This window comes from Phodopus roborovskii, unplaced genomic scaffold (assembly GCF_943737965.1).
Source record: "Phodopus roborovskii unplaced genomic scaffold, PHOROB, whole genome shotgun sequence".
Taxonomy (NCBI): domain Eukaryota; kingdom Metazoa; phylum Chordata; class Mammalia; order Rodentia; family Cricetidae; genus Phodopus; species Phodopus roborovskii.
Window position 1 is genome coordinate 18,690,509 of NW_026126461.1, and position 23,831 is coordinate 18,714,339.

A 23,831-nucleotide genomic window follows, 5' to 3' on the forward strand; every position below is an offset into this window, starting at 1 on the left:
ATTTGCAGTCATTATTTATAGGCTTAGTGATGTTCGGTGGCGTGTGTCCTCAACTTAGACCTCAGAAAAGAAGGAAAGACAATCCATTCCTCCTGCCTGTCTACAAAGCATCCTTCCCCTCTTGGCAGCCATTTAAATACTCTTACTATAGCGGTCCGTTATTTTGATTAACTACAGGAGGGAGCGAAGAAATGAAGTTCCTTTACAAAATATTACTCAGTTGCTGTTCTGAGTAGAAACCTGATTGGGTGTGACAATTCAAAGTTTAAAGAAAAGAGATTGTGGGCTGGAGAGATGTCACAGCCTTTGAAGGTTAGGGTCACAACCAAAAATATAAGAATTTCAGTTATCTCTATTTGTTCTAGGTAATGTTTGCACATGTAATTGAATTCTGGTTCTCACATTGTCCACCAGTAGTGTTATTTCTGAAATCCATCAAACTAGCATTTATCTTTTAAGGAGTCACAATAAAATAAGAGCATATTCACTATTTAAAACTGTTGGGATCATATGTTCATCTTTGTAGATTGCTGTATTTTCACATTTTTAAGTATATATTTATAGCCAGCCATTTTAAGCAGCAAGGCTCAGTAAATGCCTTCTTTGAGCTTCATGGCAGTCCAGTTAAGAAAGGGGAAGGGAACAGATTAGGTAACTTCAAGAAATTCCATCACCACAGAAAATAAAAAATTGAGCCAGGCATTTGCGTTGCATGCTTTTATTCCCAGCACACGGGAGACAGAGGCAGGCAGCCTGTGAATTTGAGGCCAGCCTGGTCTACAGGGCAAGTGCTGGGCAGGCTCCAAAGCTACACAGAGAAACCTTACATCGAAAAACCAAAGAAAAAATAAAAGAGGAACACTGACTGCAATGGGAGACTTATGGCCAAACAGGCTCAGAGGAAGGAGGGGTCTGGGAGGATTTGAGCTCAGATTGGAGCCGTTTTCACACCTCTGTCCGATCATGATCAATGGAACAGGATGTGGCAGAATTAAGCACATTCGCTGGGTTCTTGTCGAGAGGTTGCTTTGATCAGGATGGGTGTCAGTTCTTCCAACAACCTGTTTTGGCTGTGAAGACTCTGAGCTGGTTGTGGTAATCTAACAGTCAAATAGAACATTCCAGTCAGCTGCTGGGAAATGTGCTGGGGGCTAACTTCGTGGGCGTACACATTGAATCAGGCATCTGATGCAGCTGAAACCCACGTACTCATTCTGTGCATTTATGCTGGGACCGAGCTGCACAGTTGGGTGACTTTCTCGGAAGCCCTCGGCAGCTTCTCTTATGTAACAGGAATAAGTAAGCCCCGAAACATTAAATTGTTCCTCTTAATATGAAGCCAAAAGTAGAATCAAATGTATTTTGAGCCAAAACAATCAAGTATGGTTGTCAGAGGAGAAACAGAGCAGTGGATACTGCCATTATCTCAATATCTGTGTGGGGGGGAGGGGGAGGTTGTTGGGAGAGGTGTGTGTGTGTGTGTGTGTGTGTGTGTGTGTGTGTGTGTGTGTGTGCAGATACGTGGGAGTATTTATGTGCAGGGGTAGATATTAGCCTCAGCTGCTGTTTCTCAAGAGCCATCCGCGTTGTTTTTGAAACAAGCTCCTTCGCTGGTAACCTGGGACTTGATGTGCAGCTAGGCTGACTGGCCAGTGAACCCCAGGGGTAAGCCCATCGCTGCCTCCTGCACACTGGGGATACATGCCATCATGCCTAGCTTTTTCTAAAGGTCCTAGAGAGTGGACTTGGGTCCTCATGATTGTGTCTCACTGAGCTACCCGCAGACACCTCCCTTGACTTCATATTCTCTTCAGGTCAGTCTGGAGATCAAACTTTCCCCCCTCAAGCAGAGGTTTCTACATTGTCTTAGTTAGGGTTTCTATTGCTGTGGAGACACCGTGACCATGGCAACTCCTATAGAGGGGTGACAAGCTTACAATGCAGACGTTCAGTCCATTATCATCATGCTGAGACGTGGCATTGAACAGACAGACGTGGTACTGTGAGAGTCAGTCCTACATCTTGCAGGCAACAGAAAGTGGTCTAAGATGCTGGGTATGGCTTGAGCATATATAAGACCTCATAGCCCATCTCCACAGTGACCTGGCTTTTCCATGGTACCCTGAGGAAGGAAGCTCATATGCATTGGATCCCTCATAATGGCTGGCATTTTCTCTGAAGCAGTGTAGCCTGGCAACACACACAGCTTAATACAGTGGGTTTATCCATTTCACATCCAACCAAACACTGAGTTACATACATGCCCTCACCTCCTAAACTGTGTTGCTGGAGTTTCTTGTACCACCAGATGCCGCTGTCCTTTTCAGCCCCAAATAAACACACAGACACTATTATTAATTATAAAAATGATAGCCAGTGGCTAGGGCTTTTTCTTGGCTATCTCTGTCTTAGTTGTTAGCCCATTTCTATTAATCTAACTCTTTCCACATGGTCTTATCTTACCAGAGAAGAGTCCAGACCTGTTACTCCTTCCTTGGCTACATAGCATCTCCTCGTGGTCTCGCTCTGCTAACCTTTCCCAGGATCCTCCTCTTCTCCTAGTTCTGCCTATCTTCCTACCTCTATTGGCCAAACAGTATTTTATTCATCAACCAATAAGAGAAACATATATACAGAAGGACATACCCCATGAAAACCGAATGGTAATTACTTCATATGTGAAATGCAAACAGTTAAAAAGATAAATCTTGGGTCACTATAAAATGCAACAGAGTATGATAGTTGTTCCCCTGTGTCTGTATACACACATTACATTTAGTCGTATGATCCCGTTTTAGAAAACCCTTAATAGTTTGTGCATGGCTGCTGGCCAAAACAAGACAGAGACCATGATCTCCGAATTCTTGTGAAGTTCCCACTGACCTTCTTACCAAGTACTTTGGTCAGTTTTGTTTAGATCCGCCAGATAGTTCTAAGTGGATGAGAACTATAAAAGTTCGCATGTTGACCTGAGGCCCTAGCTCAAACATATTTACGGCAATTATAGGCTTAGTGATGCTCAGCACTGTGTGTCCTCAATTTAGGCTGCAGAAAAGAAGGAACCATAATCCATTCCTCCTAGCTGTTTACAAAGCCGTCTTCTCCCCCCATTTAAATCCTATTACTTTGGCATTAAAAACAATAGGAACCCCCCTTTGGCTAGGAGCTTAAGATGTGAAACATCCTATCATGGTTAGTTAAGTCTTACAGTAGAATCTTCCATAAACGCACAGGCCTAAGAGCAACACTTTTCTATTCCAATGAAAACAAACACAAATGCAGAACTCTCTTGTTCTCCCTTGTTTCACCTCCTGAAATCCAAGATTTCATTTGGTATCTAGTAAGGGATAGAGACAGCCCCCATAAGGTGGTTTTAATTGTCAACTTGACAGGATGTACAATCTCCTGAGTAGAGAGTGTCATGGAGGGTCATCTAGAACAGGTTGTCCTTTGGGATGTCTGTTGTCACTGTGACTTCCCCACAACAGCGAGCCATAATCAGGAATCACTAGCTACAATCGGCCTTTCTCTCTTTAGTTGCTTTTGCCGGGGTATTTTATCACATCAACAAAAAGGGACCTTGGAGCATGTTGATAAAAGTTCCCAGTGATTAAGGACTGGGAAGGTCTCTCAGTTCTCAAAGCACCCACTGTCCAAGCATGAGGACCTCAGCCTGGTCGCCAATATCCGCATAAAAGTTGGAAACGGTGGTGCATATATGTAATGCCAGAACTGTGGGGCAGACAGGCAATTCCCTGGAATTTACTAGCCAACCACCCTAACCAAACCCATGAGTCCCAGGTGCCGTCTGAAAAAAAGAAGGTGGAGAGGATCAAAGAAAATACCCAGTGTCTAACTCTAACACACACACACACACACACACACACACACACACACACACCATGCATGCATATGTACACACACATGAATAAATACATATCATAAACACACACCCATGCACAACAGAAAGAAGGAAGAAAGACAGAGAGAAAGAGAAGCTGAAAGGCTGCTGGAACCAGGAATGAATGTATATATAATCATGAGATGCTCTTGTAAGGAGTCACTTACACACAAAAGAGCCTGGGAGCTGTAGCACTGCCCTCTGGCTAATAACCTCTTCTCTCCGCGAAGGAAATGCAGTTGCTGCTGCTGTGTTCATGAAAGTGGATTAGAATTTGGGCATGGAAGGAGGCTCTGGCCCCAGTTTGTGGCGCTGAGTACATTTTCTGAAGTAGAGATTAGTGAGGCCCAGGAGGCAGTACTCCAGTTAACAGGAAATTTCTTCCCAAGCCCCAAAACAAAAACCTCCCCCAGTCCTTCCCTGCCTTGCAGGAGGCAGACAGATGAGGTCAGAAGACATATTAGTAGAAAAGCTAACAGGATTACTTATTTGAAGTGAAGAAATGTGTTCTGCAGTCCTTCCAGTAATAGGAACAGACAACCGAGGACCACTGAGCTTTAAAAGAAAAGCAACAGCTCCAAAGCAAACTGAAGAACTAAGCCCTAGGAGTACTACTTTATAACACTGGAATAAATTAATAGTTTCCCTCAAATGCTTAATAAGACACAAATAAGCCATCCAGTTCTCAATCCCTAACAAACAAGTACACATGGTTAGGCTAAAAACAAACAAACAAACACAACAAAGAGACTTTTGGAGAATACCATGCAAATAAACATACATGGAAAGAAGGAACAAGCTAAGGCCAGTGGAAATGAAGGATCATAGCACATGAGATATGTACCCACCAGTAGCCAACCGGTGATGGGAGGTGTCATTCTGTAAATATGATTTTCATACTGGTTACTGAATGAAGCACTGTTGGCCAATAGGAAAGCAAGGTAGGCGGGACTAGGAGACAGGGAGGAAAGAGGAAGTAGTAAGGAGGAGTCAAGATGGAAGACGGAGAGAGCAGAATGCCGGCGGCCTCTCTCTCCGGTAAGATAAGACCATGTGGAGATTAATAGAAATGGGTTAATAATTAAGACAGAGCTAGCCGATAACAAACTAGTATGTGGCCAACAGCATTATATCAAACAGAGTCTCTGTGTGTTAATTGGGGCTGGTGTGGTGGCGGGACAAGACCAGCGGCTGAAGGAAAAACATACTCCTTACAAACAGAGAAAGGACATAGGACCCTTGGAGGGCATGCTGTCTGAAAACATAACTAGGGAATTTGTTCCATCACATGAACCCAAAAGGGGAGGGGCAATGTGGGCATTAGAAACGATAGTAAACAAATTACCTCACTATTGAACGTCTGATGGTATGTACTTGTTTTTAATTCAAAGAAAAGTTCCTAGACATTTTCTAAGTCAATATGCTGAGTTATGCTCCATTTTTTAAGTGTGTGTGTGTGTGTGTGTGTGTGTGTGTGTGTATACACTCAAGTGCACACATGTATATGCGGGTACATGAATTCTTGTGCACGTGGAGTGCAGAGGTCAGTGTCTGTAGTCACCTTCAGTTGCTCTCCGCCCCATTTCAGTGCTTTGTTTGTGTTATTTATTTTGAGACAGTGTCTTTCACCGGACCTGCAGCTGTAGGTGTAAAATGCACATTGGATTCCAAGACTCAAACGCGGGGAGAGGGAACCCATGATGTCATCCGCCAATAATCCGTGTCATGTGTGTGTTGAAATGATAATTGATTTTTATGTTAATGTAGCAGGTTAAATGAAATATGTTACTAGCATTGATTTTCTCTCTTTTTTACATTGTTTACAATATTATTCCATACATACGTACAGGAAAATGGACATTTTTATACTATGCTTCTCAGCTACATTAAACAGAGCTCCCACAGGGTTTGAAAAAAGCCAAAGCAAAATAACATACTTTGGGTTTTTGGTTTGTTTGTTTGTTTGTTTTTGGTTTCCTTTAGTTTTTTAATATAATTTTTTTTAATTTAAATTTGAAACAACCTTGTTTTACGTGTCAATCCCAGTTCCCGCACCTTTCCGTCCTCCTCAGTTTTCCCCACGAGCCCCCATCCCATCCCCTTTCTGCTCCCCAGGCAGGGTGAGGCCTCCATGGGGAGTCTTCAAAGTCTGTCACATCATTTGGGCCAGGGCCCAGGCCCTCCCCCCATGTGTCTAGGCTGAGAGAGTATCCCTCTATGTGGAATGGGCTCCCAAAGTGTGTTCGTATACTAGGGATAAATACTGATCCACTACCAGAGGCCCCATAGACTGCCCACGCCTCCTGACTGAACCACATGTTCAGAGAGTCTGGGTTGGTCCTATGCTGGTTTCCCAGCTATCGGACTGGAGTCCATGAGCTCCCCCTCTCCACTACTGCTTAGATTGTTAATTGGGGTCATTCTTGTAGATCTCTGGCCATTTCCCTAGTGCCAGATTTCTCTTAAAACCTATAATGGCTCCCTCTATTATGGTATCTCTTCTCTTGCTCTCCTGTATTCTTTCCCTAACTCAATCTTCCTGCCCCCTCATGCCCACCTCTCCCCTCCTCTTCCTCCTAACTCCGTCTCCCCTCCCTCCATGCTCCCAATTCGCTTGGGAGATCTTGTCCCTTTCCGCTTTTCTAGGGGACCATGTATTTCTCTCTGAGGGTCCTCCTTGTTTCCTAACTTTTCTGGTGGTGTGGATTCTACATAGGTTAGTGATCCTTTGCTCTATGCCTAAAAATCATATTTGAGCGGGTACATACCGTGTTTGTCTTTTTGTGACTGAGTTACCTCACTTAGGATGCTTTCTTCAAGTGCCATCCATTAGCCTGCAAATTTCAAGATTCCATTGTTTTGTTTTGTTTTTGTTTTGTTTTTTTACACTGAGTAGTACTCCATTGTGTAAATGTACCACATTTTCTCCATCCATTCTTCAGTTGAGGGGCATCTAGGTTGCTTCCAGGTTCTAGCTATTACAAATAATGCTGCTATGAACATAGTTGAACAGATGTCCTTGTTGTATGAATGTGCATCTTTTGGGTATATGCCTAAGAGTGAAATTACTAGATATTGAGGCAGACTGATTCCCATTTCCTGAGGAGTCGCATACTGATTTCTAAAGTGATTTTCCCTCTTTTTAATTTTAACTCCTGAACATTTGTTTTCAGTTACTTTTGTGATTCTCATTCATATCTCTAGCCAAGAGTACAAGGAAGTCTAAAGGTTTAGAGGGGAAAATGGAGTGAAGGAGAATTTGGGTGATTCAGGCAGACGTGGTGGATTAAAGACAACATTTGTAATTGTTTCAAGATCCTCAAGTTAATTTCATGCCTCAAAATAATGCATGGGAGATGTTTCTCCCTTGAAAAACATTAAGTGGAAGCATTGTAGACGTAAGGAAATAGGCCGTAGAAGACTCACTATTACTTCAAGTCTGCCTAGGAGGAATTGTGATCACCAAAGGAACACCCCAAGAACTCTGGGTGGTGAGGGAACTTCATCTGTGCATAGACAAAGTTCTCACTGGGCTGCAAGCATCATCATGGGTTCGCTTTCATTAGTTCTGGGTAAAAGTCAAGACAGTCCATGGCAGAGCTCCAACAAGAATCTCAGGACAGGACTTGCCTGAGAAGAACCTGGAGCTGATGGGGCAAAGCCTATAAAAGGAAAGTTGGGTCTTTAAACCAGGCTACCTCTCTTGATAAGTTGTCAATCAAAATGACTGAATAGTCACATGTCCTTTGGGTGAAGACATGCATGTCTTGGGGACCAGCTTTCTCTGTCACAGTGAAGCATCTACCTCACCTTCTTTGAAAGGTTCTTCTCACACCCCTTGTACTTATGAGACATTGGCCACCATTCTTGCTTTCATTCCTCCGTATGAAACGTCTTTCTCCAGCTACTCTTAAGAGGTTGCCTTTATCATTGTGTTTAGATGGGTTGTTTGTAGTGGGCCTTGCTGTAGTTGCCCTTGGCAGGAGCATCTTTCCTTGTGGTTCACATGTCTGAAATTCATTGAATGAGGTTTGGTACATGTACAGTTGCCATAAAATTTTAGTCATTCTCTCTTCTGCATCCGTATCCCCTCTGGGGACTCTGTCTACACATAGATGAGATTGCTTAACGTTGTTGCGCAGCTCACCATTGTTTATTTATGGCATACTCCCTTACTTTATTGCTTCATTGTATAGTTTCTACTTCTGTGTCTTCAGTTTCACTAATATTTTCTTCAGCCATGTCTAACTTATCATCAGCTCTGTCATGTACATTTATCATTTCTCGTGCATCATTTTTCTCTCTAGATGTTCAGTTTGAGTCACTTTCATATCTTCTCTGTCTCTACTTAGGTTTTCTTTCTCTGGTTGGTTGGCTTGGATTTTTTTTTTTTTTTGGTTGTTTTTTAGAAAATGTCTTGCTATGTAGCCCAGACTAACTTCAAACTCACAATCCCCCCTATCACACCCTAGCAAGAGCCAGGATTACAAGTGTATATCATCATTTCCTGGCTCCATTTAATTTTTGGAGATTTCTTTGATGTGTGTGTATGAATGTGTATATGTATGTGCATGCAAGTGTGTGTGTGTGTGTGTATGTGTGTGTGTGTGTGTGTGCTTGTGTATAGGTATGTGCATGTGAGTGCAGATACCTGTGGATCCCCTGCAGCTAGATTTACAGGCAGTTGTGAGCTTCCCCAGGTAGGTGCTTACAATGTCACTCAGTTCCTCTGCAAGAGCAGAACATGCGCTCAGGCGCTGAGCCATCTCTCCAGCCCCTCTGCATACATTTTTAATAGATAGCCATATGTTGTAAATGTTGTGTGCTGAGTGTTCCATACTTTATATTCTTAACCTTGGTTCAGACACATTAAGTCACCTTTGCAAATAGCCTGCTTTGGGGGAGTCTTGCTTTTGTGATTTTCCGCATGAACACGGAGCATACCTAGGTAGTATAAGGCTGAGTATCCTCACTGAACCAGGTGAGAGACTCTTGACTATTGTACCCAGTACTCTGTGAATTCTGATTTCTTTGGTCAGCAAAGCCCTGTAAAAGCAACAGGTACTGTTCTGTAAACTGTTCCAATGGCCTTTTACCCAATGTGCCTTCAGCACTTGGACCTCTGCAGCAGGATGGGCACCCTTATACCTTTGGTACTCTGCACTGAACTCCAGAACTCCAGCTGCCTTTATCTTCCTGCATTTTGTCATCTCTGTGTGCAGTGCTCTTCTCGGAAGCCCTTCCTATTTCCTCTCCATTTCCTCTCCCTGCATCACAGCCTGGAAACATCCCATCTTAGGTAGAGGTAATGGCCAGGTTCAACTCGTTAGCTTCTCAGTTCTCATGGATCACTGTCTTCGTTGCCAATATACCCTGTGCTTAGGAAGAGGTTATTGCATTCATATTTCCTGGTATCATTTGTCATTTCAAGTAGAAAAAAAATATGGCTTCCTGTAGTGAGATAGTTACATTGTCTGCTTCTGTGGCAATGACCACGCCCATTGGGGGGGTGGAGCCACGGGCGGAAGTGACCTGTGGAAGGAGGTCTGAGGAAGAACCCGGGAAAGCTCTCTTGCTGGCGGGACTCGGACAGGAGAGCATGCGGTGGAACTTGCTGGTGTTCATCTGTCTAGGTTGTAAGTTATTTCTCCCTGAATAAACATCTATTCGGCCTATTTGTTTATCCTGATCCTTATTTAACCGCAATAGCTTCCTTGGCCAGCCATCCTAAGGAGAAATATCTCATTCCTTAGCAATCACGGGAGTTCTTACAGTTATTTTCATCAACTCTAAAATCTCCACATATACAGACCTTGAAACTTCCCGTTAATTTGAATATAACTCTCTGTTTCTCAAGAAATTAGTCATAAAGGGTTTACGCCTTAAAAGTGCATGAGGTTGTTGGGAAGTTTCTAGTGTGAAACATTCTTCTTTGCATCTTAGCAAAAGTACTGTCTAACTTGCACCAAAGTACAGCCAGTTTGTTCATTCTATTATTCGTCTTCAGATGTGTCAGTTAAATGCAGTCTGTTCACACCACTTAACATCACAAGTCCTGTTTTGACAGTTTAATATCAGCGGGTTCTGAAGTCCCACGAGGCCTTTTATTTCTATCCCTTTGGAGGCATCATATGGACGTGATTCCAATTTTCACGAAAGAAGAAGAAAAAAGATTAAGATAATATCTTTTCAAGAAGATAATTTAAAGAGATCCCGGATGGCTCTTGAAGTCTTTAGCTTCTCCACATGGGCCATTTCCCTCCATGAAATGAAAGACCCCCTTGAATGAATGTGTGAATGATAAGCAACTGCCTGTAGCAAACAAACAACAACAAAATAAAACACTGTCAATGTTTCCCAAATAGCAAAAGCAAAATTAAAGTTTCTTCCTGTAACGCTGATTACAACAATTGTCTTCATTCTTCTGTATAGCCTGGTAACACTGGGAATAAGGACCTCCATGGGAATAAGAGCTCCAAGCCAGAGTTCTAGCTCCAAGCATCCCCAGCCTCTCTTGTTGTAGACCTGAGGCTAGAGGTTCTACTATCTCACCATGGCATGTAAGCATCCTCGCCATCCTCACATGTGTATCTGTAGTCCAGGTGTTAAATATTCCCAGAGTAGAACTGGGGCAAACCAGTTCAGGATCTAAGCAGGTGTACAGAATCGTTTGTTCAGGAATGCTGAGATGAAGCCATTTCTTTAGACAGTTCATTTTGTAAATACTTGCCTTCTGTGCTGTAAAGCAGGTGTGTAACTGGTAGATGAGGAGGGAACCTTCTCACTTCTCAGGGCAGAAGTAAAAAAGAACCTAACTTTAGTAGTAACTTGGGGGGTTACACAGTGAAATCCTTTGCAAGGTCAGCAGGCAGATGCCCTAAATTACCAACAGGACTGTATGCAGCAACCTTTTCTGGACGATTTATTGATAATATGTTAAAATATTTGTCTGTTCATCACATACTCCCTTTTCTCTGTGTTGCATTGCTTCTGAGTCTAGCTGTAGAGGTTTTGTTGTTGTTGTTGTTGTTGTTTTGTTTTTTGGTCTTTTTGTTTGGTTGCTTTGGTTTGGTTTTATATCTGGAAAATTGCCCATCTCTATTTATGTGAGGCAGTCTCCTTGAAGTTTAACAGAGTAGCGTATATTCTTTTAGGTGACCAATATTTATCTTGTCCTCTGTGGACATCCCCAGTACTTTTGTTCTTGCCCTGGGCACACTCCTTTGTGTTCTCTCTCAGCTGAGTCCTCTGGGACAGAAGGCAGATGGGGCTGAGGTTGTGGCCTTGTGGCCATGGTCAGTTAGCCTTCAGAGGCCTCCCTCTTATCTCCATTCAGACACCTGGGTGCTGTGAGTCACAAGGGAGGGGCTATGTGTGAATCAAAGCAGCCAAGCCCACTCCAGGGCTGCAATCTTGGTAGCAAGGAACCAGGGAGTCGTGTGTGATGAGACACAGTAATGAGCTGAGGAGATTAAAGTAATCTCCTTGATATTTTCCCCTGGCATTAGAAAATAAAAGCAGCAAGCAAATAGCATCCAGGAAGAGGAGAAAGGTTTTATTTATTTCAAGATGTGATCTGAGTCATGTTAGTCAAATGCTCCCACACATGGCTGACTAATGGCTAACAAGAATGCAACACAACTCTGGCAACCAATGCTCCATCACTGCGGTTTCCTCTGGTCTTTCTCGAACACCTGCACTTCGTCTACAATGTCTCAATAAATCTAACAGCCAGAATCATCTAGAAAAGTAACAGAAAGTTAGGAGGCCAAAGTGTTTTAGAATTACAAGGATTGGGTGGGTACATTGGAAAATAAATCCAGTCAAAGAGTTTGGCCAAACAACGAAAAAAGTAAAGACAAAGCAAGATGAAGAAATATTGTACTAGTATCAAGATACTTGTGACTATTCTCCAAAGCTTTCTAAAGAATTCATTCACCTTATGAAGTTCTGCACCAGAAATGGGAACTTAATACATAGTTTCAAGAACTATTTTTATACATGTGCAGCCATCTACTACTTAATGGTGAGGATACATCCTGAGAAAAGTGCACTTGGGTGATCCACCACTGTGCAAGCACCAGGGGTTCAGCACCCAGTGATGTGCTCTTACCTGATTGTCCTTCTAATGCCTGCTGTCACGGATCCAAACATCATTTTTTGTAGCACATGATTGTATTGGCAGACTCCTGTAAGATAATACTTTCCACTTTGTACTGTAATCCAGCATCTCTACTAAACCACTGCTGGTTAAATGTTTAACCCTCTCACTTTCTTCTGACTGATGTAGAAAGGTTAAATTGCATTTCCTCATAAATATGGGGCAGATGTAGCCATACATGAGAGTTCTTCAGTTTGCTGTCTAGGTCTACTAATCCTGAAACAATTTGTTTTTAAATATGAAGAGCAGATAAAGTCACTCCTTGCCAGAGCAGTGTTTTTTTTTGTTTGTTTGTTTGTTTGTTTGTTTTTCTCCCAGTTGTGGGACATCCAGCACATTCTCTGCTAGGTTGGATTCTTCTGTCATCTTTGATCTTTCCATTCTTTGCACATGGGTTACTTCCATCTTACAACTTATTTACATTGACATTTATGAATATCTTTTAAGCTGCTGACCTCTCAAAATTTCCTTCACTATTTATAAAGTTATGATTAGAAAATATAGTAAGCACACAGTCCTTTGTAAGGGCTGGTGAGGAGAAGATGGACCTTGTGGGGTTTACTTTCCTCAAGCTGTGTCAATAGAAGCAGGGTTCAGAAGAACCGTGGAACTCGCCCATTAGAGTTCAAAGATGGTTCCAGTGCAATACCCACTTCTCAGCTTCAAAGGTGTCTACTAGTCACTGTCATTTGTACACACAAGTGGTGGGTTACTTGTTTATTTTGTGCTCTTTACAAAGAAACTGGTCACAGGCAACATTAGAAACAGTCCCTTCTCTCCCAGACCTTGCCGTGTAGTAGGAAAGAGGAATACCAAGATAATAATTCAGCAAGTGTGTGTAGAACTTCACCTGGTGTGTACTTCTGAGGGCAGGCCTGTTTCCAGGAGACTTCACAGTGCCAGAGGGGATTGACGATAAGATGCCAATTGACTATAGATTGGAAGGCATCAAGAAATTTAAGTAGAAGACAGAGCATCATTCCAAGAGAATGACTTATGTGTATGGGAGGCTATCCCTTAGTTTGGGGTCGATAGAATAGCAACATGACTCTCCATAAATTAGGAAATATGATCTCTGCTCCTTTGGGAAGGAGTTTCTGTCATTATTTTTACATTGTTTCTGTCACAAAACTACTCTTGGAAGGATTTTATGAGTGATGAAGCTACTATTCAATGAGTAGTGAATGTAGTAGGTAAAGAGGCTTTATAAAATCGTTCCTGAACATGGAGATATTTGTTGATGAGAAAATATCTCTAACATGTGATATACTTATCATGCTGACTCTGGAGTCCAGATCTTGTCAAAAGGCTGTGACACATCTGGTGCTCTCTATACCCCCCCCCCATCACAGGATTTATGTAAACGAATTTGTTTTCCATAGACAGACAAAATATCATGGAGACTGCAAAATGTTTTCAGAGATGATCTTTGATAAGACATTTTCCAGGGGGATTCATGCTACTATTTTGTATAATTATCACTTACACCTCATTTAAGTTACGAATGATCTCAGAAAGATAGAACACAGCATATTTCCTTTTGAGAACAAAGAACATACTAGTATTTGTACCAAATGTTTGGATGTGATATTTAAGAAAAATTAATTATAAGCTGGGCAGTTGTAGCACATGCCTATAATCCCAGCACTCAGGAGGCAGAGGCAGGAGGATCTCTGTGAGTTCAAGGTCAGCCTGGTATACAGAGTGAGTTCCAGACAAGCTCCAAAGCTACACAGATTAATGATGTCTCGAAAAACAAACAAAATTTAGCTATACATTGCATGAGGTCAGCCACATAAATATATTTCAGTCTGCTATAAATAACTTAGAGATGTTCATATATATATATACACATTAATAGTCAGGATCCTGTGAGGAAAATGGAACTCATGTCATGTTACTCAGAAGGAATTTAAAACAGGAAATTAGTTGCAGAGACTGTGGAAAGAGCTGAACTGATAAAGCAGAGGTTGCAGCGAGAATCCCATCCCACCCTAGCCTGAAACCTGAGGATTTTAGGAAACATTCGCACAACTCAGAACCACAGAAGGGTTGTGACCACTCCAAGGCTTCAAGTGGGTACTGAAAGGAAGTGAAGCCACCAGAAGTGAGTGCTCCATTTACACACGTGGAGGCAAGACATGTAGATACGCACAAAGTAAAAATAAACAAATCTTTAAAAACCTTGAGTTATAGCTAAATGTTTGCAAATGTAAAAGGATTTCTCTATTGAATTTGACCCCTGAAAACCCCTCAGATTGCAATACACACAAGTCCAGTACTTCCAGAATTAGAATGGCAGTGATCTAACTTGGACACAGAAAATAACGTGGGATTAGAGACTACAGGAAGAGGTCACTGAGACCCAACCTCCCACTCTCCAGCCGCCTTCTCACAGCTGCAGGTGCACTCAAAATATAAACCAAGAACTTTAGCCCACTCATCCTGAATGACCTCTCCCTACAAATGCCATGCCAATGACGAGAGAAGCCGATAAGTAATTCTTCAAATTAAAGCAGCAATGTCTAAATGTATCCTGTCAGAGTACAAATTAAATGAATCCAACATGTTAGGGCTTTTTTTTTTTTTCCTTTCACTAAAAACTCTGTGTTAATTTTAGCAATGACTCAGATAGTTTCCGACATCCTTTATTAGCAACAAGTCCAAGTCTTTAATTAAGAGTAACTTCAGGGCCATAAAGAAAATGATAGGGCTTTCCAGAAACACCTTGATTACAGGTCTTATTGTTTTTAATATTTAATACTTTTATTCCACATAGAAAAGCTGCTGTGTTCTAAAAACTAGATTTGTGGGGTCTGAAGAGATGGCTCAGTGTTTTAGAACACTGCTGTTCTTGCAAGGCACCAGATTTCGGCTCATAGCACCCATGTCCAGAGGCAAACTCCAGCTCTAGGGGAATCCAGTGCTCTCTTCTGGCCTCTGGAGGGATCTACACACACACACACACACACACACACACACACACACGCTCACTCACACATACACACACATTCACACACACTCTCTCTCTCACACACACACACAATAACTTTTTAAATTGAGTTTGTTACTTTTTGTGGATATGGTAAAGCCCTTCAAATCCCTTCTACTGGTCTTACAATGTAAGTAATTAAATTATACGTTAAAGCATATATATGTATGTATTATGAAATGTATCTGTATTTGTATATATGATCAAATTTAGTTTTGATTTGGCTTGGGAGATAGCTAACTTCTTCACGTTTGACTCCATGAATAAAATACTAACTTGTAATTAATTCACCAGTTCTTATGGAAACTTAAATCGGTATATTACTGAATCTTTGGATTTATCTGATCTGATAATTACTGAGAGCTTGGTTGGCAAATGGACCAAGCCCCATACTGTCAGACTTAGTCATTCATGTATCAGTGGGAATCCACAGAATATGGTCACATCACTGGCCATCCTTAAGGCTAACGCCAAAGGGTAAGGTAACTCTGATGGCTAAAGATTCTTATTTCTCATTCTCTTAAAGCCAATTATGAAAAGCAACATGATCAAGGGACAAAGGTGGATAAAGTACCCAAGGCCATAATATCCTTAGCCAGAAAAAATACTGACATTACATTTACTGTGGATTTCTCCTGAGATCAAAAACCATACTAAGTATTACGATGCAGGTTTAGAGTCTACAGGATGACTTTAACAGTTAATTCAGTAGGGACAGAGTTCATAGCTCCAAACCCAAGAACTTCCACGTCTCGGAGATGTGAGGCACACAGAACCACCTAAAAAGATGGGTTCAGTTCACTTTCAGTTTTAAATTAGCAAATAGAACCAGGTATAAAAGAGAAGGGGGTGAAAAACAGACAGGGGTCCTTGGTTTGAATCTGAGTTTGTTTTCCATGCCGGGTTTTCTCAGTCCTATGGTTTGGCATCCCTACTTGCTATCTGCCTTCTGTCTTTTCTACCGGTTGACCAGGTCTGTGGATTTGCAAATTACAAAAGGCATAATCCTGTAGCCAGCCTCACCAGTGGGGATTCACGCGCCCGGGCTGGGAATGAGCACATCCCTTTCATAGTAGATAGTCTCCAGCTTTGTATTTTGTCACCATTCAGACCTGGACGTGAGGTGACTAACCTCTGATGAGGCCATGTTCCAAATCGTCTTTCACCACTAAACCGCTAGAGACCAGCCTTCTGTGACGCCCAGATTCCAAACACTCACAACCCGAGACCACTGTCTTGCTCTTCTCTTCCCCCCCCCCCCCCCCCCGATTCCTTTCTCAACTCTGCCTGTTTGTCAGTTTAGCCTCTTTGATTCTCTGAAAAAAAGAGAGGGGTGCACAGATTTACAAAGGGAAGATGATAAAACCTGGTGAACTTCAAGGCAGAAGATTGACCTCAGAGAACAACATAATAGGGTGTGAGCGAGAAACCTGAACGGAGCAAGAACCAACTCAGGGACCGATTTTCTTTCAAGTGAATGGGAAGAAGGTGGGAAATGGAGCCTTGGGCTTAGCTCTAGCAGCTGCATCATGAGCTGGGGAAGGCAGAAATAGCCAGAAATTGTCACTATTCCTGGTTCCTGTCCTTGGCCCCCGGCTGAGCCGTGCATCTTGTACCACATCCTAACTCTAAACACTACCCTTATTTAGATATGAGAGGGATGGGTTATTGGCATTCTACAAGACAAATAAATTCAATAACAGTTGTAAAGTACTGTTTTGAGTTAAGGAACATTTATTGTGTCTTGCGTCTTAGTTCCTGGCCAGAGTGGATTTCTACATCTAAGCAAGAAAAAGCCCGGAACAGATGGAGTCAGGTAGGAACTCTGGCTTCAGGCTGGCACACTCCTTGCCAAGAGTCACTGCACTCCAGCCTGGCATTCCTTCAGTCATTATCTTTGGACCAAGGGTCCCCTGATACCTCCTTTCCTAAGGCACATTTGACCATCACCCTTTGCTTCCTGGAACGTACTTCCAAGGCTCAACATCATCTGTGGAGACATTCTCGGCTGCCTCCAGGCCCTTCCTGTAACGTCGATACTCTGCAGTTTCCTCTCCAGGTTAGAGGTCACAAAACAGAGTCAAAGCCCAGCTCCTGTAGGTGACAGCTGTCCTCAAACACCACCCCTTCTAACCCTCAAGTCTTGGACAAGTGGTTTAACGTCTGGGGCTGGCAGGGTGACTCAACAGGTAAAAGTAGTTGCTGCCTCCACAAGCCTGACAGCGTGGCTTCAGTCTTCAGTACTGTGAACCCATGCAAAGGTAGAAGGAGAGAGCAAACTCCACAAAGTTGTCCTCTGACCTCCACAGGCACACTGCAGCTTGCTTATGGCTGTGTGCACATGCACGCACAGACACACACATTTTTAAAACTTGGCCTCTTAGCCTCAGATTCTTCATGAATTAGAATGACTACAACACTCAGAAGGGTGAACTTAGTTTGTTTTGCATTGCTGTAACAGAAAACTACTTACTGGCTAATTTATAATAATATAAATTTGATAATGTTTTACTATATTCCGATTTATTACACATTTCAACAAACTTTAAATACTTCGCGTTTATGATTACATTTAATACTTAACACATTTTCATGTTTTTGAGGCTAGGAAGTCTGATCTGAACATTCCACCATTGCGGCCAGAAGAGATGGCTCGGCAGTGAAGAGTCCTTACTGCTCTCACAGAGGACCTGAGTTTGGTACACTTGTCATTCCAACCCCAGGGTTTCTAACGCTTTCTTCAGGGCCTCCATGGGCACATGCCACTGTCCCTCCACACACAAATATACATTAATAAAATAAAAATTGAATGTTGAAAATTCCATCGTATGACAGGAGCCTTCCTTCTGATTTTCCCATGACAGAACCCAACAGGATAAAGCAGTAAATAAGAGAGGATAAGAAAGGGCCAAACTCCCTTGTACAAAAGAAAATTACTCCCATAATACCATTAATTCAGTCTTGAAAGCAGAAGACCTTACTTCCCAAGACCCTACTATTGTATCAAGGATCAAGTCTCCAACACGTAGACCTCGGGAGCCACGCTCAGTCATAGATGGTTGTTAAAGCAATCCAATGGGAAATTATTGAGCGTGCTTGGCTGCAGTGCCTCGTGTATGACAAAGCCACTCATTAAATGCTAACATCTGAACACTGAGAGCCACCGGCCTACTTAAGACCACAAGGTTAAGATGAAATAGGATGATGGTCTAAATCCGAAATAGGATGATGGTCTGGGTGTGGCGCTCAGGTGATAGGGCGCTTGCCTAATGTGCACAGAGCCATGGTTCAACCCAAAGCACCCATAAACAAAGCACCTGTGACATCTGCACTCAGAAATTCAAGGTCGTTCTCGGCTGTGTAGAGAGTTAAAGGCCGACCTGGGATATATGAGACCCCTGGGGGAAAAAAAAGGGAAGAGGAAGAGAAAGGAAGGGAGGGGGAGGGAGGGAGAGGGGGAGGGTGGGAGGGACGGAGGGAGAGAAAGAAGGAAGGGGACCTGAAATTAATCTGAACTTCATCATCTTGTGGGGTTTTCTCTGGACCTGTGAAAGAGCTCCATTTATAATGTTAACTGTCTTCCAGAAAAAGTAAATTTTATTTATGTCAAAAAAAACTTCTGTTGTCAACTAGAGGAAGTGATGCTGATGGTAGCTCTTTGTGAGGAGAGGCTCTGAACCCCAAGAGTCTTCCAGACTTACCATATCATCTTTCCCTTTGCTCTTTCTAGAATTCTCCATCTTTATATTCCAGGAACCAGCACTTGCTCAATTACTCTCCTCTGGCTCATTCTGACTTTTATCCACTTCTTAAGACTCATCCCTCCCTCTCTCCCTCCCTCCCTCGTTCTCTTCCTTCTTTTCCTCAAGGTCCTTCCAGCAGGCCTTTGGGCCATACGTTCCCCTAAACGTACTGGAGCCTGAGCTCTGGGCGCCGGGGATCATTCCTCCCTTGACTTGCTGGGCTCCAGACTTCCTTCCTTGATTTCCTGGGGTAAACCCCAGCTCTATGTGTTCCCCTGTCTAGTACAGACAGTTGGTCCAACAGAGACCACGCTTTTGACTTACAAATTCCTTTTACACCCCGATTGCCAGACCTGCTAGAATTTGGTCATGCTGCTTTTTATTTTGTTGTTCTTTCAAAATAATGTGGCAGATGGATACACAGGATGTCAGACAAGGAGGAAGATGCCATTCTTGCTCCGTTGTCTGTAACTCTCTCCTCTATGAAAGAAAAAGGGGATTGTTTGCGCCAACCATGTTCTCACCCCTCACCCCCACTCACACCCCGCTGTGGAAAGTTTTTCAATTTCACACAAAAGTCAGGAAATGAGAAATTATTTCACTGATTTACATTCATCTGATCATCATTCATTTGTACTGTAGGCTTTTTCTTTCTTTCTCTTTTAATGCTGTGAAAAGAACACAGAGACAAGGTTTCAAAGCCAGGTGATTTTCCGGAACTCTGCATGAATAAGAAAGGATGTTTTCGTGAAAAACAGGGTGTAACCTTAGGACAGATTTATCTCTCTAAAGACACTTCTTAAGGTTGCCTGCAGTGCCGACGTTTGATTTCCTAAGGACCAATTTCACAGGACTTGATTTTAACTGAACCAGATGTTACTAATTTTGATTGAAATTATTGCTTTTCACACCTCTCGGGTTAGAAGGGAAGGAGACTTAGCGACGAACAGAATCATCCCAGACAAACAACGGTTTCATTTCTTCACACCCATTAGAAAAGCGTTTCTGAGTTGCAAGACTGCAAGGACTTCCGTGAACTATGGCGTAACAGACTACCCCCAAAATGCTCAATTTAAGACAACAATAATCATGTATTAACCCTAAACGATTTCTGTACATCGGGAATGGTGTAGCTGGCTGTCCTGGCCCAGTGCCTCTCATGAGGCTGCAGTAAAGATATGCATAGGAATACTCTGAGATGATCCAACATGTGGCTGGAAAATTCATGATAGCTGATCTCAGGAGGCCTTGGTTTCTGACTGTGTGGACCTCGATGGATTTGCTTCAGTGTCCTCACACTATGACCACCAGTTTCCCCCAGAGCAAATGGGCAAGAAACTGAGTCTGTCTTGGTCAGGGTTTCTATTGCTGGGAACAGACACCGTGACCACAGCAACTCTTATAAAAGGAAACATTTAATCGGGGCTGGCTGACAGTTTTAGAGGTTTAGCCCATTATCATCATGTCAGGACACAAGGCAGACATGGTGCTGGAGAGGGAGCTGAGATCCAAAGGCAACAGGAAGTGAACAGGCTTGAGCTTCTGAGACCTAGTGAAGCACTTCCTCCAACAAGGCCACGCCTCCTAATAGCGCCACTCCCTATGGGCCCATGGGGGCCATTTTCATTCAAACCACCACAGAGACATGAGCTAAAATGTCTTTTATGACATAGCCTTGGTGGCCATTTCTGAAATCCCACTGAGTTACATGTTAGCCCTATTCCTAATAGAGAGGGTCCAATCCGTGTGACTGTTGGGAACCAGCGACCACCAAAGACCATGCAGGAGGCTGTGGAATGCATATCTTTCGAAAGAAGGAAGTTTTATAAATGTAAGTTCTCATAAAGGAAGTGGCCTTTGGGATGTAGAGTTGAGGAATTTACTTCCATGGGCCTCAACAACCCAGAGCTAGGCATATCCACTACTTTATGGCTTATTGGTCCACTGTGACGTTTTATTTTATTACTCCCTTTTGTTCTCGACTCTTTTTTCCGTATCTGCTGGGAGGCACAGACATCATACAACAAGCATCAACTCCGCAGATACAGAGATGTACTTTCTAAGACACGCTAGACTTGGTGGTCATTTTTAACGTTACATGGACAGAATCGTCCTCCGGCCTCTTTCTGAAGTGCATGCTGTGTCCCACATTTTAAGCATATTTCCCTTTATTGGGGTATCTAGGTTATTGCCACATGGTTTCCAGTCATACATATCTACTGCCTTTTACCTATCCCGTTCCTCACTGAGAGTGGCTTAGCTCTTTTTCCAACCCCCCACCCCAAGTTACACAGTGGGACTAGAACTGGACCCCTGGAACCCCTCATTGGCACCTTTACCATCAGTGTGTATCCGGGCTGTCTTCCTCGTGGCCTTTGCGTGTCCATCCTTGCCCCCTGTGATGTGTTCTGATGTGTTCCGAGTCAGACAACGCCATCTATTTACCCCGAGGTTCCATCTGCCTCACAACATTCTTAGAGTGACACCGGAGTCTCCTCTTGGAGCCCAGAGGCTCTCGTGGTCTTACTCTATTGCCGTGGTCTTACATTGTTGTCTCATGCATCCACACCCTTGCTTCTACTTCACCCATCCTTTCTTGAGTGTGCCGACTGCACCACCCTCCTTAACTGCACCCATAAATATTAACTGAACCAACATTTTCTGCCAGGCATGCTCCTGGTTTCCTGAGGCATAGTAGTGTATTAAATAGAAATGGGTCTCCTCCGTGAAACATGTATCCTCATGACCCCAAAATCCATCACACATAACTAAAGGCTCACAGCTTTGCAGCAGCTCCTCCCTTGCCAAAAAAATGTTATTCTCCAGGTTTTCTCAAGGTCCACTCCATAACATTACTTAGCTCTCAGAGAGGCTTCTACCTACCTCTTCTCCCTGTTTCCAGCTGTATTTTCCCTCAAGCTACCTCCGCTGCCTGACACTACACAGTATCTATGAACGCCAAGATCCTTTATTAAATGAGAATTCCAGTGATTGGATGAGAACAGAATTGTGAACCTTCTCATATCTATGCAAAATACCTGTGTTACGAAAATCTTTTAAGTGTAATGATGCTGTCTTACGATCTCAGCACTCAGGAAGCTGGGGCAGGATTGTCAACTGTTTGATGCCAACCTGCCTGACACGGTGAAACACTGTCTTAAGAAATAGACCATCAGCATACCTTCCTTAGCTCCAACATCTGACTTGTTGTTTCAGACCCACAGTGACTTTAGAAGTGACACCTACTGCAGACTAGCTAATAAACTCTTGAAAACAGTCCTGTGTGTATATACAGTCCTATATTCTTTATACTGTACAGTTCCTAAGACAGAGGCACAGAAGGACAAAGTAGCCTGTTATTGGGGCTCAGCTAATGAATGTCAGTCTATTCCAAAGCCTGTGGTATGTGCCGCTTTGTAGAATCTCATATAAAGTAAATATAGGTCGTCTCTGCATCAGTGTCTGGGGAGGGGCAGTCTCCTGTGCATGCAAGGTATCAACTTTAATGTGTGAATGTTGTGATTACAGCCCGTTACTTTGGGCAAGGCTGATTTGCACTGCCAAATTTGGTGACTTGTAATTTAGCACTACATCTCAGAGACGGACATGTTAGGTGTCTAAATCCGGGTGTGTAAATTGCTATTATATAAGCAGGAGTTGCAAAGATGCAAAGTGATGGCATGTGGCATCATGACTCTAGAACCTTCTCTTCCCTTCCTGCAACCATTGTAAAACCTGGCCTCCCCAGGGCATGCTGTTTTAGCTTCCATTCAGAGCTGCTGCCCTCCCTGCATCGTACACCTTACTTTTGCTTCCTCTGAGAGATCTCTGTAAAAACAGATTTTAATAGGAGCCAAGAAATGTAGCCTATGAGTCAGAGATGACTGATTTCCAACACCTACACAAGATAAGTGCGTAGTCCCCTTCTTACCTGGATTTTAGTGTGCCAATAAGAGCATCTCTTTTGGGTCATCCTTCCTGTTTATTTGATCCTGAGCAAGCCAACAGTTTCCTCATGATCCAATATGTGCCTCCAGACTGAATAGATACTGGAATGTTAGAACTTTCTAGAGTGCTATTCAAGTAATATAAATGAGTGTTTCATCCATTCATCCACTCATTTGCTCATTTAAGCATCCTACTTAAACAACTACACAGTAAACAAAAAGGTTATGTAAAATCAGACAGTGGAGCTTTACCTTGGGGTACTTAATAAGCGGATTTTAGTCTTTTTTTTTTCTGCCACTATATCAAAATACCCAAGACTGAGTACTTTATAGATAATACAGGCTTATTTAACTCCTGGTTCTGGAGGCTTAGGAAGTGGAAAGCATGGCTGACATTTGACAAGGACCATCCTGCCACATGGTAAAACAGGTCAGGCTGTCACACAGAAAGGCAAATAGCTGATGTGAGCCTCTCGTCTTCTTACAAAGCCTCCGTTGCCATCGGCCATCATTAGAAACCCCATTCTCATGGCTTTATCTCATTACCTGTGAAAACCCCCGTCTCCAAATGCCATTAACAAACACGTGAGCCTCAGAATCAAGTGTCCCGTGAACAGACTTTTGGAGGGGAACACAGCTGGCAGACGTGGATCTAAATCACCACACCATGGTGTAATGTCAAATGAGCGGGGCTTGCTTTTCCGGTGGCCTTCCTCTCCCGGTGGAGGGTCTACCGAGATGAACTGGACAAATTAGAAGTTAAATGTGTGGGGAAAGGAAACGTTCAACGCCAGCCGAAAACAGCAAGATCTGCAGGGAGGAAAAAGAATTGTCTGCCATCGGGAGGCAAATTGCTTGCAGAAGTCAGTCAGACAAGGCCAGGTCAAAGAGCAGCGTCTGGTTTTCCAGCTGACATTGGCTTGGCGCTTGCTTTCAGCCTTGAGTCCTGCAGCCGATTCCCATCATTGCGAAATGTGTCCTGGAAACCCGGATGGCGCTCAGCTTTCAGTGGTTTGCTTTAGACATTTTTGACTTATGAAGGTGTGAACGTAACCATCAACAGAAACAGCCCTCCCACTTCGAATTT